This window comes from Hesperophylax consimilis, chromosome 21 (assembly GCF_061612785.1).
Source record: "Hesperophylax consimilis isolate HC1 chromosome 21, BYU_Hcon_1.0, whole genome shotgun sequence".
NCBI lineage: Eukaryota > Metazoa > Arthropoda > Insecta > Trichoptera > Limnephilidae > Hesperophylax > Hesperophylax consimilis.
Window position 1 is genome coordinate 29785513 of NC_142856.1, and position 15177 is coordinate 29800689.

General features: G+C 32.0%; 1 protein-coding gene across 1 annotated transcript in view; it reads left to right on the top strand.

Annotated features, from left to right (window-relative positions):
- rk (G-protein coupled receptor rickets) overlaps positions 1-15177 on the top strand; it is a 564913-nt gene that overhangs the window by 305656 nt on the left and 244080 nt on the right. The window lies entirely within an intron of this gene.

Genomic DNA, 15177 nt, shown 5'->3' on the forward strand with positions numbered 1-15177 from the left:
TTGGTAGTAGATAGCCTTACCCCTCGACTACGGAGGTGGTCGTCATGCTTTTTAAAAATAAACAAAAGTTTATTTTTGTCTATTAGCGCTCGGATCCTCATGATTCTTGCCTACCACAAATAATCAAATAAACCGTCATAGTTTTTGATATCTATATTAGTTGATCAAATAACTTTGCAATGTTTAAGATGCACAGTAGTGCCAATAGATGGCATTGTTACTTCATTCTATATGTGCATGATGCAGTCATCACTCAAAAGCTTTGTAGAACTTTCAATACAGAGCAATCTCTGGAGTGTGGAGTGATGAAAATTTGTTTCCTGTGGTTTAACTATGAATGTGTGTACTTGTAATTCGAATTCGTGGAATGTGAAAGAGGAGATTCGAAAACACTGTGAACCTATTATTATGGTGAACGGTGGATTCTTGGTGCAAGCGCATGAGTTTATGCGCTTTGGTATTATATTAACGAGAAACGGGAAGGCTCGGAGGGATATTTGCATGAGGGTGCAAACAGGAAATTCAATTAACAAAGGACTAGATGCAGTACTTGATAATAAAATGCTGTCAAAAGAAATGAGGCCAGCAGAACAATGGATTTCTGAAAACTACCACTTGTGGTGGAGAGACAGAGGATTGATGAATATAAGGACTTATGAGGTGTAGATTTAATGCATTTAAAATGAGAAATGTAAATCAATCTATCGTTTAAAACAAACATTGAAAAAACATGAACAATCTAGGCAAATATAATCCTTATACAAGGTGAAGAAAATAATTACTGATTTTTTTTAGTGCGTATTTTTAGTTTAGTTACTTTGAGTTACTATTAGAATTAGACCAGATAAGGTGCAGGCAGACATAACAATGATTTCATGATAACTCAACTCAACAGAGTGACAATTCAACACACTTTCAAAAAGTGATATAAAGTCATTAGAAACGGTGAAATTTTTTTTTAACATAACTTAACGTAACCTAACATAACCTACTTAACCCAGTTAATAAAGTTTTTGTTGCATCACTTTCCATGACTTTATATAACTTTGTAAATAATCTTTAAAAAGTTATATAAAGTCATGGAAAGTGATGAAACAAAAACTTTAAGATGTAATGAATTATCATTGTGATGATTTATCCGGTCACCTACAGTGATAACTTAAGTAAAAAATATTTTGGTTTAAAAATAAATTAAATTTTGGTTTTACGTTTTATTAAAAATAATTACACTGAAAAACATCATTGAAAACAATCAAAACAGTGAGAGAAATAAACGCCCTGTGATTGGTCGGTGGGTTCTGACAGAACTTACACAGCTACCTCAAGGGTCGGCCGGCCGTCATTGTCTCCAAAGAATGGAGACAATTTTGTGCCAAGTTGTACAACGTAGACTCGCATACGGTTCACCACTGCCATATACAAATTATTTCAAAGGATTTCATGTGTTTTTGGAAATTTACAAATATTTTAAATAGAATTTGTTGAACTCATAGAGACCCAGGTGAGATTGACCAACTAAACTGAGGTCCGTGTGACGTCACGGGGACCTCTCGAGAAATCGATCGTTTTGGCGGGCTATGAAAAATGCGACATTTGAAAATTATTTTAATATTCAAATCGGCATTTGTAAATGAAATAAAAAATTCTGGTTTTTAAGATAAATGCGTTTTTTTTATTGACTGGATTCCGTATTTTAGATTTATGAAGTTGAAAAGTATTTATAAAATATTTTCCGAATGATTATTAAATTATCAATTTTCTGTAAAATATAACTATTTTTTTGTTGAAAAATAGAAATTTACCTTTAGCCAACTTAAAAAAATACCATATCTGTCAAAATTATAAACGAAAGGAATGCTCATTTCAAATAAAGAATTATTAATTAAAATTAAATAATTTTCTGATTATAGGTAGGAATCTCCTTTATTGTTCACCTAATTTGAGCCCATTTTACGTGAATAATATCACGCAGGAAAATTTCGATTCACGCACCGACAGCCTAAATGAGTATTTTTGATTAAATTTAGATTGGAAGAATAATTGACAGGATAATAAATCAATATGATATAAAAGGATAACACAATCAAATGACTTCATTTCTACAAAACCTCGCCAGCTAAACGTTAAACTCCTTGACTCCGAATAAATTAATAAAAAATGTAAAAATGTACCACGTTCTAAAGTAGTAGATTCCATCATACAGAACTGGTAAAATACCACAATTCAGGAGCGAAACGTTGTTGCTTTCAAACATTTCATTTTTGATTTGTGGATTTACACCGGGGCGATATTGAGAGTATTCTTCACTCAGGAACATGCTCCTAATATACTTTATTTTCTTGAATGGTTAAATTATGAATTCAAAAATCAATCTATAAAATTTTCTTGCGCACGCCGGGATTTGAACCCGTGACCTCCGGATTGCTTGTCGAGAGCCTACCCCTCGATTACTTCCCAACATTCCTACAACTCCGTCCTCTCCCCATTTCATTTAGCCAACCTTCAAGTTCCTTGATGAAATATTAGTCATTCAGAATATATCGACAACACGTGTTCTTTTCCGAAGAGATATCATTTTTTTTTTTTTTTTTTTATTATTTATTGAGTTAGTTTATACATTTGAATATAAACTAATATAAACAAGATTATATTTCATTTTGTAATTTTACATATTTTTACAGTAAATATAACATTTATTTTTAAATACATTCATTCTTCCTTCATTCTTCAGACTTTCAGGCATTTCATCATACATTTTTAGTCCTTTGTACATTAGGCAGTTCTGTGATTTTGTTTTTTTCATATGTGGCAATCTAATCCTATTTACATTTCTGGTTTCGTAATTATGAACATCTCTATTAAAAACAATTTCATCCTTAAAATATTTTGGCATTTGGTTGTTCATGATTTTATGTACAAAAATTAACACATTATATAATAGTCTCTTTTTTATAGAAATCCAATTTAGCTGTTCTCTCATTTGATCTATGCTTGCGTATTTTCCTTTTCCTAGTATACATCTCATAGCTCTATTCTGTATAACATCTATCTTGTTCAAGTTTCCTTCATTGGCCAAATACAACATAGTAGAGCAATAATCTAAATGTGGAGCAACTATAGTTTTATAAATCAGCTCTGTAGTGTTTCCATTTAGTTTATTTCTTAATCTTCTAAGAAAATTGACTTTTTTAGATACCTTCTTTAGCACATATTCAAAATTTGCTGCGAAAGTTAGTTTTGAATCTAGTATCACACCTAGGTACTTAATTTCATTTACTTTTTCAATTTTTTCGTCATTAATTGTCAATTTTAACTCTGTGTTATGCGTTTTGTTGCCTATTTCCATATATTTTGTTTTGTTGACATTCAGTTTTAATTTGTTTAATTTCAGCCATTTCGCTATATTTTGTAGGTCTTCATTTAATTTATTGATTGCATCTATGTACTCTTTACATGAAATATAGATTAATGTATCGTCTGCAAATAATCTAATTCTGCAATGTTTTATGGTTTTAATTATATCATTAATGTAAATAATGAATAGAATTGGACCTAATACCGACCCTTGTGGAACACCGAGGTTGTTTTCTATCGGTTCTGATTCTGAGCTTTCCACTTTTGTTACCTGTTTTCTTTCATGGAGATATTCTTTGAAAAGATTTAGAGCTACTTCAGAAAGACCTATATCTTCTAATTTTTCCAAAAGTTTTTTCCTTTCTATCGTTTCGAATGCTCTTTTAAAATCTAAGAATGCTGCAATGGTGATTTTTTTATTATCTGTTTCTTTCTTCCATGTATCAATCACAATGTTTATTGCAGCTTCACAAGAGTTATTATTACGGAATCCTGATTGTTCGTCACATAATATATGATGTTTTTCCAAATACTCAACGAGTTGTTTCTTTATTACAATTTCTAGTACCTGTTCGTATTTTGGTAACATATTTATAGGTCTAAATTCTTCACATTTTCTGGTATTAACAACTTTCGGAATCGGGATCACAATAGATGTTTTCCATGTGTTTGGAAATTTTCCACTTCTTAACGATTCATTTATTATGTTCAGTAGATGAGGTCCTATCACTGGCATTGCATCCCTTAAAACTGTAAAACTTATTCCATCTGGACTCTCTTTTGATTTGGTGCTGTTTAAAATCTGTAAAAGATATGTTTCATCAATCTCTTTAAACCCAAGTTTTTCTCGGTTTAGGGTAACATTTCTCACGCGGTTGTCTTCCTTCAGTATTGGTATACTCTGATGTAATTCCGTTATGCTGTTTACAAAATATTTGTTGAAGCAGTTCTGTATGCTACCCTGTATCTGATGTGGAAATTCAATGTCATGTTTCATCCCTTTATCTTCAGTTTGCATTAATCCTTTTATGGTTTTCCACATTTTTTTAGTGTCTCCTTTTTCACAGATAATTTTATTTTTGAAGTAATCGTTCTTACAAACTTTCAGTTGTTTTGAGTATTTATTTCTTGCATTTTTGAATGCTTTCCAGTCTTGTGAGTTTCTTGAGATTTTTGCAATTTTGTACAGTCTATCTCTTTCATATTGTATTGATTGTAGTTCTATGTTATACCATTTATTTGTTCCTCTTATTTTAGTAGTTTGGATTGGTATTAACTGGTCGATTACTTCTTGAAGGTTATTTATTAATGATTTAGACTTTTCATTAAATTCCATTTGATGAAGTTCATTCATATCACCCAGAAGTTCAATTAACCTTTCACTGTTATATTTTTTATAATTTCTGTATTTTATTATTTTGCTGGTTTTCGTATTAGTTCTTTTTGTGTTATCTGTAATGTGGATAAGGTTATGGTCGGTTATTTTTGGCTTATCTAGAACTTTTACATTCAAATCTAATCTGTTGGATATGACAAGGTCAATTAACGTCCTGGATTTATCCGTTATTCGTGTCTCACTTTTAACAAGTTGTTTCATTCCCGATGCTTGGATAATTTTTTTAAGTCTTTTAGTATATGTATCATTCAAATTTTTGAAATTTATATTAAAGTCACCAGTTAGGATATTATCTTCTTCCTCTTCTAGGTTTTGGGTGCACCAGTTCTCTATAAATGATAAAAAGTCTTTTGTACTTGCATTTGGAGAATGGTAAATTACTCCGTATACTCCTTTCTTATATCCAGAAGTTATCCTGATCGCTAGTATCCAGCAGTTCTTTTCATATTGTGTGTTAGAAATAACTTCATATAATATGTCTTTTTTGATAATTATTATTGCTCCCCCTGTATGTCTACTGTAGGAATCACAGCGTATTGTTGTATATCCTTCAAAAGTAACTTCGCTATCTTCAATATCGCATGTTATGTGAGTCTCGCTTAACATTACAAGTGCAGGATCATTTCGTTCAATTAGTATCTGGATTTCTTCATTATTCGATATCAGACTCTGAATATTTAAGTATATAATTCCTTGCAGTTGGTTGCTTTTTATAAAAAATTTACCTTCTTCTTCTCCAATTCCAATTTCCTTTTGTATACTGGACATTCGAAGCTCCACGCTGGATGATTTGAGTCTAGGTTTATCTTCAACTTGTTTTTAGTATTAATACAATTATTACACTTTTCTGTTCCTCTAATAGCCTTGCATTCTTCACTTTTATGACCACCTGTACATTTAGGGCATACAAAGGAGTCTTTTTTACATTCGCTTCCTTTATGGTTGAACCCGTAGCATTTATAGCAGCGCTTAATGTCAAATGCATCAAATACTCTGACCCTTTCCCATCCAATATTTATTTTTTGCATTTGCAACATTATTCCATGTGTTTGTGTATCTACTTCCAAATATATTATATATTCTTCTCCTGTTTTTAATTTCTTGTTTTTTATTACAGTTACTTCCATTTTTTGTGGTTCTTCTGGAAACTCGTTCTGAATTTTTATGTTCTGAACGATTTCTTTTTCATCCATTTTATGTGTTACTCCAACGACTTTTATTGATGGGAATCTTTTATCCGGGATCTTTGTTGTATATTTTTCACAGAACTTTATTTTTATGTCTTCCTGTAGTTTTTCAATATGCTGACTATTTCTACATGTAACAATTATTTTACCATCCTTTGCATTTTTTATTCCCATCACTCCTGTTTCAATTGGATCAATTTGTTTTTTAATATCCTCTTCGGTTTTCTCCGTGGTCTGCTCTTCTTTCGGAGTGATAATAATTTTTTTCCCCAAATTTTGGTATCGCTTATTGTTACCCGTAATTTCCTTAAGTATTCTATTTTCTCCAGAAATATCGGCCATTTTTGCTGCCATTTCGCTTATTAACCCCAAAATTGTAATTGTTTTCGGGGTTAATTTATTAATTTGTTCTTTGTTTAGTTTTGTCGAACTGTCATTAATGCAATTTTGTAGAATTAGAACTGCATCTGTGGCTTTATCAATAAAACTTTTAGGATCCATCTTGAGTTACTTTATTTATTTCACTATTCACGGCAAAAATCAAGTTTTATGTCCGTTTATCTCAGATCACCTGTCTATTTTAATGTTTTTCTGTGGTTTTCTTCTGTCAAAACTTTTAATGTAAACTTTAAAGATATATTGCACCTTGTTTACTCAAGACAACGAAAAACCAATTATTTGAATACATTCATTTACCACTTCTTTTTAAAACGATATATTGCTTGATTATTTTGAAACACCAATATAGCAACACTTTAACATAATTTAAGGACAACTTTATTGTTATGTTCAGAGTTCAATTCCATAGATTATGAATGATTATGAATTATTATCATGACGTCATGCTACAATATAAGTTTGTCAGTATCAACATCAGTATTTGTATAAACACGTGTTCCGCCGTCCGCATAAAAAAATTGCTTTTTTTCTAATACGAGGCGTATCCAGAAAGTAAGTGTACTGAATTTTTGTAGGTTACAATTTTTTTTATTGCAACATAAAAATTACATGGTGACCGTAGTACATATTTAAGATATTTTTCGACATAGTCGCCATTCCTCTCAATGCAGGTGGTGAAGCGGGGGATCAACTTTTTGATGCCTTCCTCGAAGTAGTTTCCCGCCAACCCCTTCGTCCACTTCTCCACCTCCCCCTTTACCTCCTCGTCGGTTGAAAACCTTTTTCCACCCATGTACAGCTTCAGGGAGGTAAAGAGATAAAAATCTAATGGTGCTAGGTCAGGGGAATGCGCGGGGTGGTTTAGGACATCCCATTTAAACAAGCAAGCAGTTTCTTCGTTGCGTTGGCCGTGTGTGGTCTGGCATTGTCGTGCAGCATGCTGACTCCCTTTGTCAGCATGCCTCTCCTCTTGTTTTGAATCGCCTTCCGCAATTTTTTTAGGGTCTCACAGTATCTTGCAGAGTTGATGGTCTCCCTTTGAGGCAGATATTCAATCAAAATTATGCCTCGACAGTCCCAAAACACGGATGCCATAATTTTCTTGGCGTGGAGAGGTGAGAACCATTTTAAAACTCGTGATACCACTTGTGCATACTCGTACGATTCATAGCTTTATCACCATATGCAGTTTTTACCAAATTATAAACCTCAAACGGAGGTTTTCCCTTCAAACGAGATAACGGATGACGCCGCGTATTTCGCACTTGGCGGGAGATTGGATTGAAATTTTTCACAAAACGTGTTGTCGCGTCGACACTTCTCAACGTACTGACCTTGAACCGGTCTCGTTGCGGAGGGGAAGAGTCAGGCTACACGTAAGTGTAGCCAACATATCGAAAATAAAATTCATTCGGTCGTGAGAGCCTCAGTACACTTACTTTCTGGATACGCCTCGTACATTAATTTACTTCGTTACGATCTCTCTCAATTCATTCGTTATAGGCCCGCAGTCCCATTTTGAACACGAAAACGAATAACTTTACCAAATTTTTAATAAATTAACAATATTTCATATGAATCCTATAATTTCTATACCCGCTATATCCGATTTTTTGACAAAATGATCTGAGTATGACATCTTGTTCACATTTTTGCGAGCAACAAGAGGAGCCTAAAATTGAGTTTCAAAACCCTCCTTATCACGACCAAAAACCATGTTAAAACTGCGAGTGAGAAACCAAATCCGCTATATCATACAGAAAGTTACTATCAAAACGCGCTATATCGGATTCAACCAATCACAAGCAGTTATTTTGCCAAAATACAATATGGCCGCCGCTCTGACGCCACGCTCGTGTGTCAAAATGATCTACGCGTGTGTTTCTAAACCCGCCATGTCGGCTCAGTTGACTTTCAAAATCACGAAGTGAGTATCAAAATCCGCTTTATCCATTTTATTTATCGAAAGTACTTAATTATTGCTAGACATATATAGAAAAATAAATGCTTTTCGAAATTTTATTAGGTACTCCAATTCATTATATAAAAAATTGTAATGCAATTACTTATGTACGCTAGAGATGTGACAGTTTTTTGCGGTTTTCTCCAAATCAATGAAAGTTGATATAGCGGGTATAGAAATTACACGACTCATATCAGTAAGTTTTCTTTGTGTAGGACAGAGATATGGAGCATGTATTGTCATCTTCTCTATCTTTACCTAAATGAAATTTGTAATATTACGTAAGAATACTGTTTAAAATGTCACTTCTCTTTGTTGATGCGACTTTGAATAAGAAAGTAAATGAAAAGGGTGGTGTTAAAAGGTGATGAGATTTTTCCGTGTTATAACTTGCAGAGCGATGGGCAACATGTGGCACGAATAATAATAATAATAATAATAATAATTGGATAATTTGTAGAGCGCCGTTTTTGTGAACAACAAACTGTCGACGATGGATGACTATTAAAAAAATTGATGAGAATACTGCGGAAATATTGGTATAAAAATATTAATGGACATGTTACTCCTATTAGTGAGGAACTTACTGAAATATTTGTTTGTACTGAATTTCAAAGTTGTGTCAAGAAGCTCCACTTCTTAGAAAAAATTCCAGAGAATTCAAAAATCAATAAATATGTTTTAGGAATTTACAAGGAAGTTGTCTCTTTCATTAGTTAAATTATTAGCTGATACAAGTTTATATGAACAAAGGCATAATATTCGATACTTTTATCAGAATCTCAAAATTCTCTCAGTAAGTGCAATTTTGAGGTATAAAATTAAATTTCACTACATGAACAGCCTTATAAACATAAATGGATTGGACCACACTTACAAACCCCGTTTTGCGTTAAATGAAGTACCTTTGTTATAATATAATGTTAGTACTGTCAGTGATGACCTCCGCGTGGTTAGTATTTAAAATGTTTTATTTTTGTTAACTTTGTGTTAATGTTATTATTATTTTATAATGTGTATAAATGTGTACGTCATTATATATTTATATAAATTCCAGAATGTGTATGTACATTTACATGTAAATTATATATAAATTCATGTACACATTTCCCTTAAAATAATAGGTTTTTGTTATTCTCAACGTTAAAAGCATCCATTGACAAACTACTAAAAAGTAGTTTAATGTTACTTTTCTCTTTGCGTAGTAATATGTTCGAAATAATTTCGCTTTTTTTCGGATAACATGAAACTAAATTCACAACATGACAACATTAATGGATTAAAACTGATAAAAAATAACACACTTTTGAATTTTTCATTTCAATAGAAATTATTAACAAAAAACATGATTTGAATCACAGATCAAAAATCAAAACTTGCATTTTGCCGGGAAACTAACGTGCATGGCGCATGCGTAAGTCTGCCAAAATTCATGTTTCCAGTTTTTTCGCAGCCATTTAAACACATTTTTTTTAATAATAAAAACACATAAATTTGTTTTTGACCACGATAGTTTTATTTTCACTCTACCGGTTTCGGAAGAACCCTTCCTTCGTCAGGAGAATATTTAAAACTGATCTACTACACAAAATATTGACACATAAATATAAAAATGTTAAGTGTTTGAGGGAGATGTGGACAAAGTGGGAGGGGTAATTACGGGAATTCCAGGAAGAACAGAGCGGTTAACTGGAAATATGTCAAGAATAGGACTATAAGACAGATTAATTTGGTTATTTATTATACTGGAGTTATTATTGAGGGATTTTCTGATTTCAAGTGCTTCTAAATTATCTAATTTTTTGCCTTTATTACTACGGTGAAGAATTTTAACCCCTGTATCTTTACTAAAAGTATGATCGGTGGAAATAAGATGATTGGCAAACTCCGAAAAATTATTGTTATTTAAACATCTTAAATGTTCCGTGATTCTCATATTTTTAAATATTCTCCTGACGAAGGAAGGGTTCTTCCGAAACCGGTAGAGTGAAAATAAAACTATCGTGGTCAAAAACAAATTTATGTGTTTTTATTATAAATTATGATGAGCCACAAAGTGAATGCTTTTTACAATAACATTTTTTTTTATTTGTAATAATTCGAAAGAGAAATTATGCAGCCTTTATGCAATGTGTAACAAAAAGAAATGTTATATTATTAAATATTCATTTGGTAGAACTACAGACATCGGACTACCTATAATTGTATTAAATAACATTCAAGTAATTATAATATTTGTTTAGTAAATTAAAAATCAAAAATTGAGATACTATGATAACTTCATCCCTTTGCACTTACATAATACCCTAACACTAATATAAAGCCAAAATCGCGTATGCTGCTGATGCATATTTTATGTACAGCGCACGCGAGTTCAGCATGTCACAACTTAAGTAACACAAACATGTCGCTCGCTGATTCGATACCGCCACAGCTGCCGCGTTAAGGAAAATACTGACATTATAAGGGTATAAGGATACCTTTCGTAAGGATCTAATATGGCACGACTCGAAATATAACTTTCACGACTTTATATTGTGGTTTTCAAAAATTGTATTTCAGAAAATATCAATGCTTCAATAAATTTCACTAAATCAAATGTTTAAACATGATAATTATATTCTATTATATTTAAAGGTTGAAATGACAATTTAATACACCGTTAAAAAGTCATGAAAACTGATTAATCAAAAACTGTATAAAATAGGTACGTAGTTAACATGTTTATTTATCACTTTTAATGACTATATCAGTTTTTAAAGTATTAAGTTATCGTAGAACTATTTACGTTTGTTTATTATTGAATTTATCCGTTTGAGACGTAACAAATCAGTGTCATTTTTTTATCTGAAAATCTTCCCTATTCTTATACATATTCCGTACTGCCAACAATCCGGAACTAGTGAGGCTATGGCATCCTAAATAAATTGGTGTATGTTGTCAGGCTGAGGGGAGTTGGAAAGGAAGGGAGATGGAGAAAGGGAAGGTTGGTAAGTATTTGGCTAAACACGTTTAAACCATGTTAAGTCTCGTTTTGAATCTGAATGTTAATATTTCATTACGACGATACTAAAAAACACAAATGGTTTTGTATAAATTATTCAAGTAGGTACCTATTTAATATGTTTCAAAGGTAATCAACCAAATTATTCTATCCGTGATTTTTCTCGCTTCTGCCCTAGATTATTTTAAAATATTAAATTGTTCTCGTAACAGACAAGAGGATCTGTACATCACAAATTTTTCATGGTAATGCATCTGTCAATTAGAGTATGCGCCATGATGCCGATAATGGAGAAACTAGAAGTTGCAAGTCATTTCATAAATTTACTAGGAAGACATTATTTACTTTAAACCCTCTTTACTTTTTTTGTTTATCTTTCTTGAACGAAAATATTTTGAAAGTTGTAATATTTTTTTTCCTTTTTTATATGAAACCGCACAAGAGTCCCAATTGCTCCCAACCGTCTGAAACCATTGAGACTATGGCATCCCCAATTGTAATATGTTCTGAGGCTGAAAGTAATGGAGAGGATGAGGAGACGCTGAAGAGGAAAGTGAGGAAGTACCTGGCTATTTAGAACTGGTCATCCAACACGGTCAAAGATAACGTTTCAAATTTGAATGTTGGTCCTACACCAGGGCGATACTGAGAGTATCTACCGCTCTGGAACGTGCCGTAAATCTACTAGGTAATATATTTAATTAGTAAAATGTGAGATAACACAAATTAATCAAACATATTTTATTTGCGCATGCCAGGAATTGAACCCGCGACCTCTGGCTTGCTAGTCGAGAATTTTACCAGTCTACCCTGCGCAAATTGCAATTTTTAATAATTTAACAGTTATGAGAATCTTATAGTAATTAGTTTTTTAACGTTTCGCACAGCATTGCAGTGTCCATCATCAGGGCAGATGTGTAATCACAGATTGTCCGAAACGTTGACTAAAGAAGGAGATAGCGCAACACGGCATAATACCCCAAAAAAATCACTATAACACTTTTGGCCTTGAAAATCTCAAATCTTACCCTATATTAGAATCTGTTTTTTTTCTGATTTTGTTTTTATACATCTCGTCAAAGTTCAGTGTAATAAAATATTGATCTTTTCATTATGATGGCACTTGCAAAAGCTCCGCGGTGGTGAAAAAGCTAAGGAAATAAAATATTTAAACCCCATAGCTTATATTGGTGAAGTATGTCGTTAGGGATTGTGATTCGAGTTCTTATTTCGTTTGCACTTTTTTACTCCACGCTTTGTGATGAATTATAAATATTTACGACGTTATTACATTCGTTATATTATTGTAGTCCTTGGTAATATTCAGGCACGGAAACTGCTTTATTATTTATCGAATATTAATAAAATTTAACCTGAATCAATCCCCCAGATTCATCTTCAAATATAATGATTTGTTTTAATGGAAAATTCATTATTTTATGTGTGCGCCGCACTGTTGAATTTAGTAGCCACCTCTGGTCTGGTGCTCCAAAATACCAGAAAAATCCCTTGTTTCGTAGATTCTGTCTTAACGGACAGATTGCAGTATTTAGAGCACAAACGTCAGATAGGTAAGCTGTCCTTAATCTACCGGAGGTTATTCCGAGGCTACATTTTTAATGGTTGACATTTGTCACATGAGAAGAGATCGCCTTCTACGGCTCGTTTTTGAGTTCAACAGCTCGGTTGTGGAACGATTTGCCAGCCTTTGTGTTTCTTCATTCCTAAAACATGGGTCTCTTCAATACCCATGTTCATTCATTAATCTCCTCAAATTACCCTCCTCACAGCATTCCCAAAGATGACGTTTTATTGAAATAATTTGTGTGGTTACTGCCAAAAGTTGGCTTAATCTTCATTGTAAAATAATGGTTTTGGTAAATATTATTATATGTACTTTATTTTTAGTGTTGTTAATTAAACAAACGTGCTTATTTTAGTGTTTTTCTTGTCCATTTATGACAAAATAGAAATGACAAAGTTTTATAAAAAAAGCAGTTGCTAAAAACCTACTTACCGACATAAGAGAAGTCGCAAACTTATTCCAAGCATAGTTATAATACATAAACTTAAAAATCAGTGCTAACTCAAAAAATCAATGCTTCCTAGAAAACAAAAAGTCGTTCTAGTCGGATAAAATATATATTATGTTCTAAATATCTACAAGAAAGAATAGGTTCCGATAAATAATAGTGAAAGTTTTTAACGATCGTGTGATTAAATCATTTGAAATTAATCGATTTATATCACTTCAACATTTTCAAACATTATGCCAAGTTGATGTACAGTAAACTATGATTTATAACGTCTACTATTTAGTTCCTTCTCGGTTCAAAAACACATTTAAACGATTTATCTCTTAGCGAAATATTTTCTAACTTTTAGTGAAATATGGAAAAAGCTTATTAAAAGCTTCTTTAATCGGTTTATTGATGTAGAAATACTATCGTTTTCTTCCGTTCCTCTAAAAAAACATAATTTATTATTGTCATCCTGCAGACATTTATTATACAAATCATTATCTAAACATCACCTTAAAATAGATTTGAAGAAAATAGCGTACCGGCTTTAAATTCTAACATTAATTAAATTTTAATTACTTTGCCTGATCGTCAATCGTTAAATCTGTCTCCTAAAAACTACCCTTCGTATTTCGGCCCTGTTCTTACTCCAGACCAGGGGCGTATTGACATATTCCAGAGCGGGAAGAAATCAGATGGAATTTATTTATTAATTTTCGGAAAGTCGATAGTTTCCATTTATTTCAGTTTGTACATAAGCATTATATAGCCAAAATAAAACCAATTATGGTTTTCCTCCTTGTGATTTCACCGAGACAGAAAATGAATTCAAAAATTTATACAGAAAAAAAGATTATATAAAACGAAAAATATACAAAACAAAAAAATTATCAATACATTTATAGCCATGGAGAGAGGTTGTAGATATAAATCAAATCATAATAAAAATATAAACAATAGAGACAACATTATTCAAAAACCATCAGAAAAATATTCTTTTATGGACCTCTTGTATTTGGTAAGTTCGCAACTGAAAGTATCCACCTGGGATAATACTCTATCGTAATTATTACATAGTCTGTTCAGGCAAGAATTCTGCTTAAAGTTCTTTTTGCATTGATCCACCCTGAACATGACAGAAGAACGTGTTGAACGCGCAGTTACATTGAATTGAATCTTTTTTAGCAACTCTGGCATTGAATATTATTGTTAACTACTTTGTACAGAAATAGTGCATCCTTATTATTATTATAAAATGTAATTTCTATCCTTTTTTTGTATTTTATTTGTTCCTTATTCGTTATTTATTATTTTTTTGCTTTCTTAATATAATGAATACACTTAAACATGTACTCAAAGATTTGGTTGTTCTTACTAATAAATTAATTAACGGCATCGGCAGTCATTTAAATCAAAATGACAATAATCTTTCAAATTTTTTTTATAAATTGCTTACATAATGGATACGCCAGGTGCAAAAAGAAAAACACATATTAGAACATTTTCATAGCCCAATTCCACTGTTTAAATGTATCCAAAATTCGTGAAACATAATTTGTGGTATGTCTTGTTTTATCTTCTTGTCTGTTTTCTGAGAAGAATTGATTTTATACACTTTTTTGGGAGTAACCGTATTATGTCCTTTTTATGGGAACCGTGTAATGAATATATCCTTTTTGTGTGACGATCCGTATTAGGGTGTAGTTTATGTTGGTGCTTTTGTAGATTGTTTATCAACCATCATTCAATTTATGTCTGGTTATAAAGTGTACTAGTAAAAAATGTTCTAACTACGATAAATGATAAAATAGTCCGTCACAGACAATATCTGAAACATGTTAAAATGAAATTTT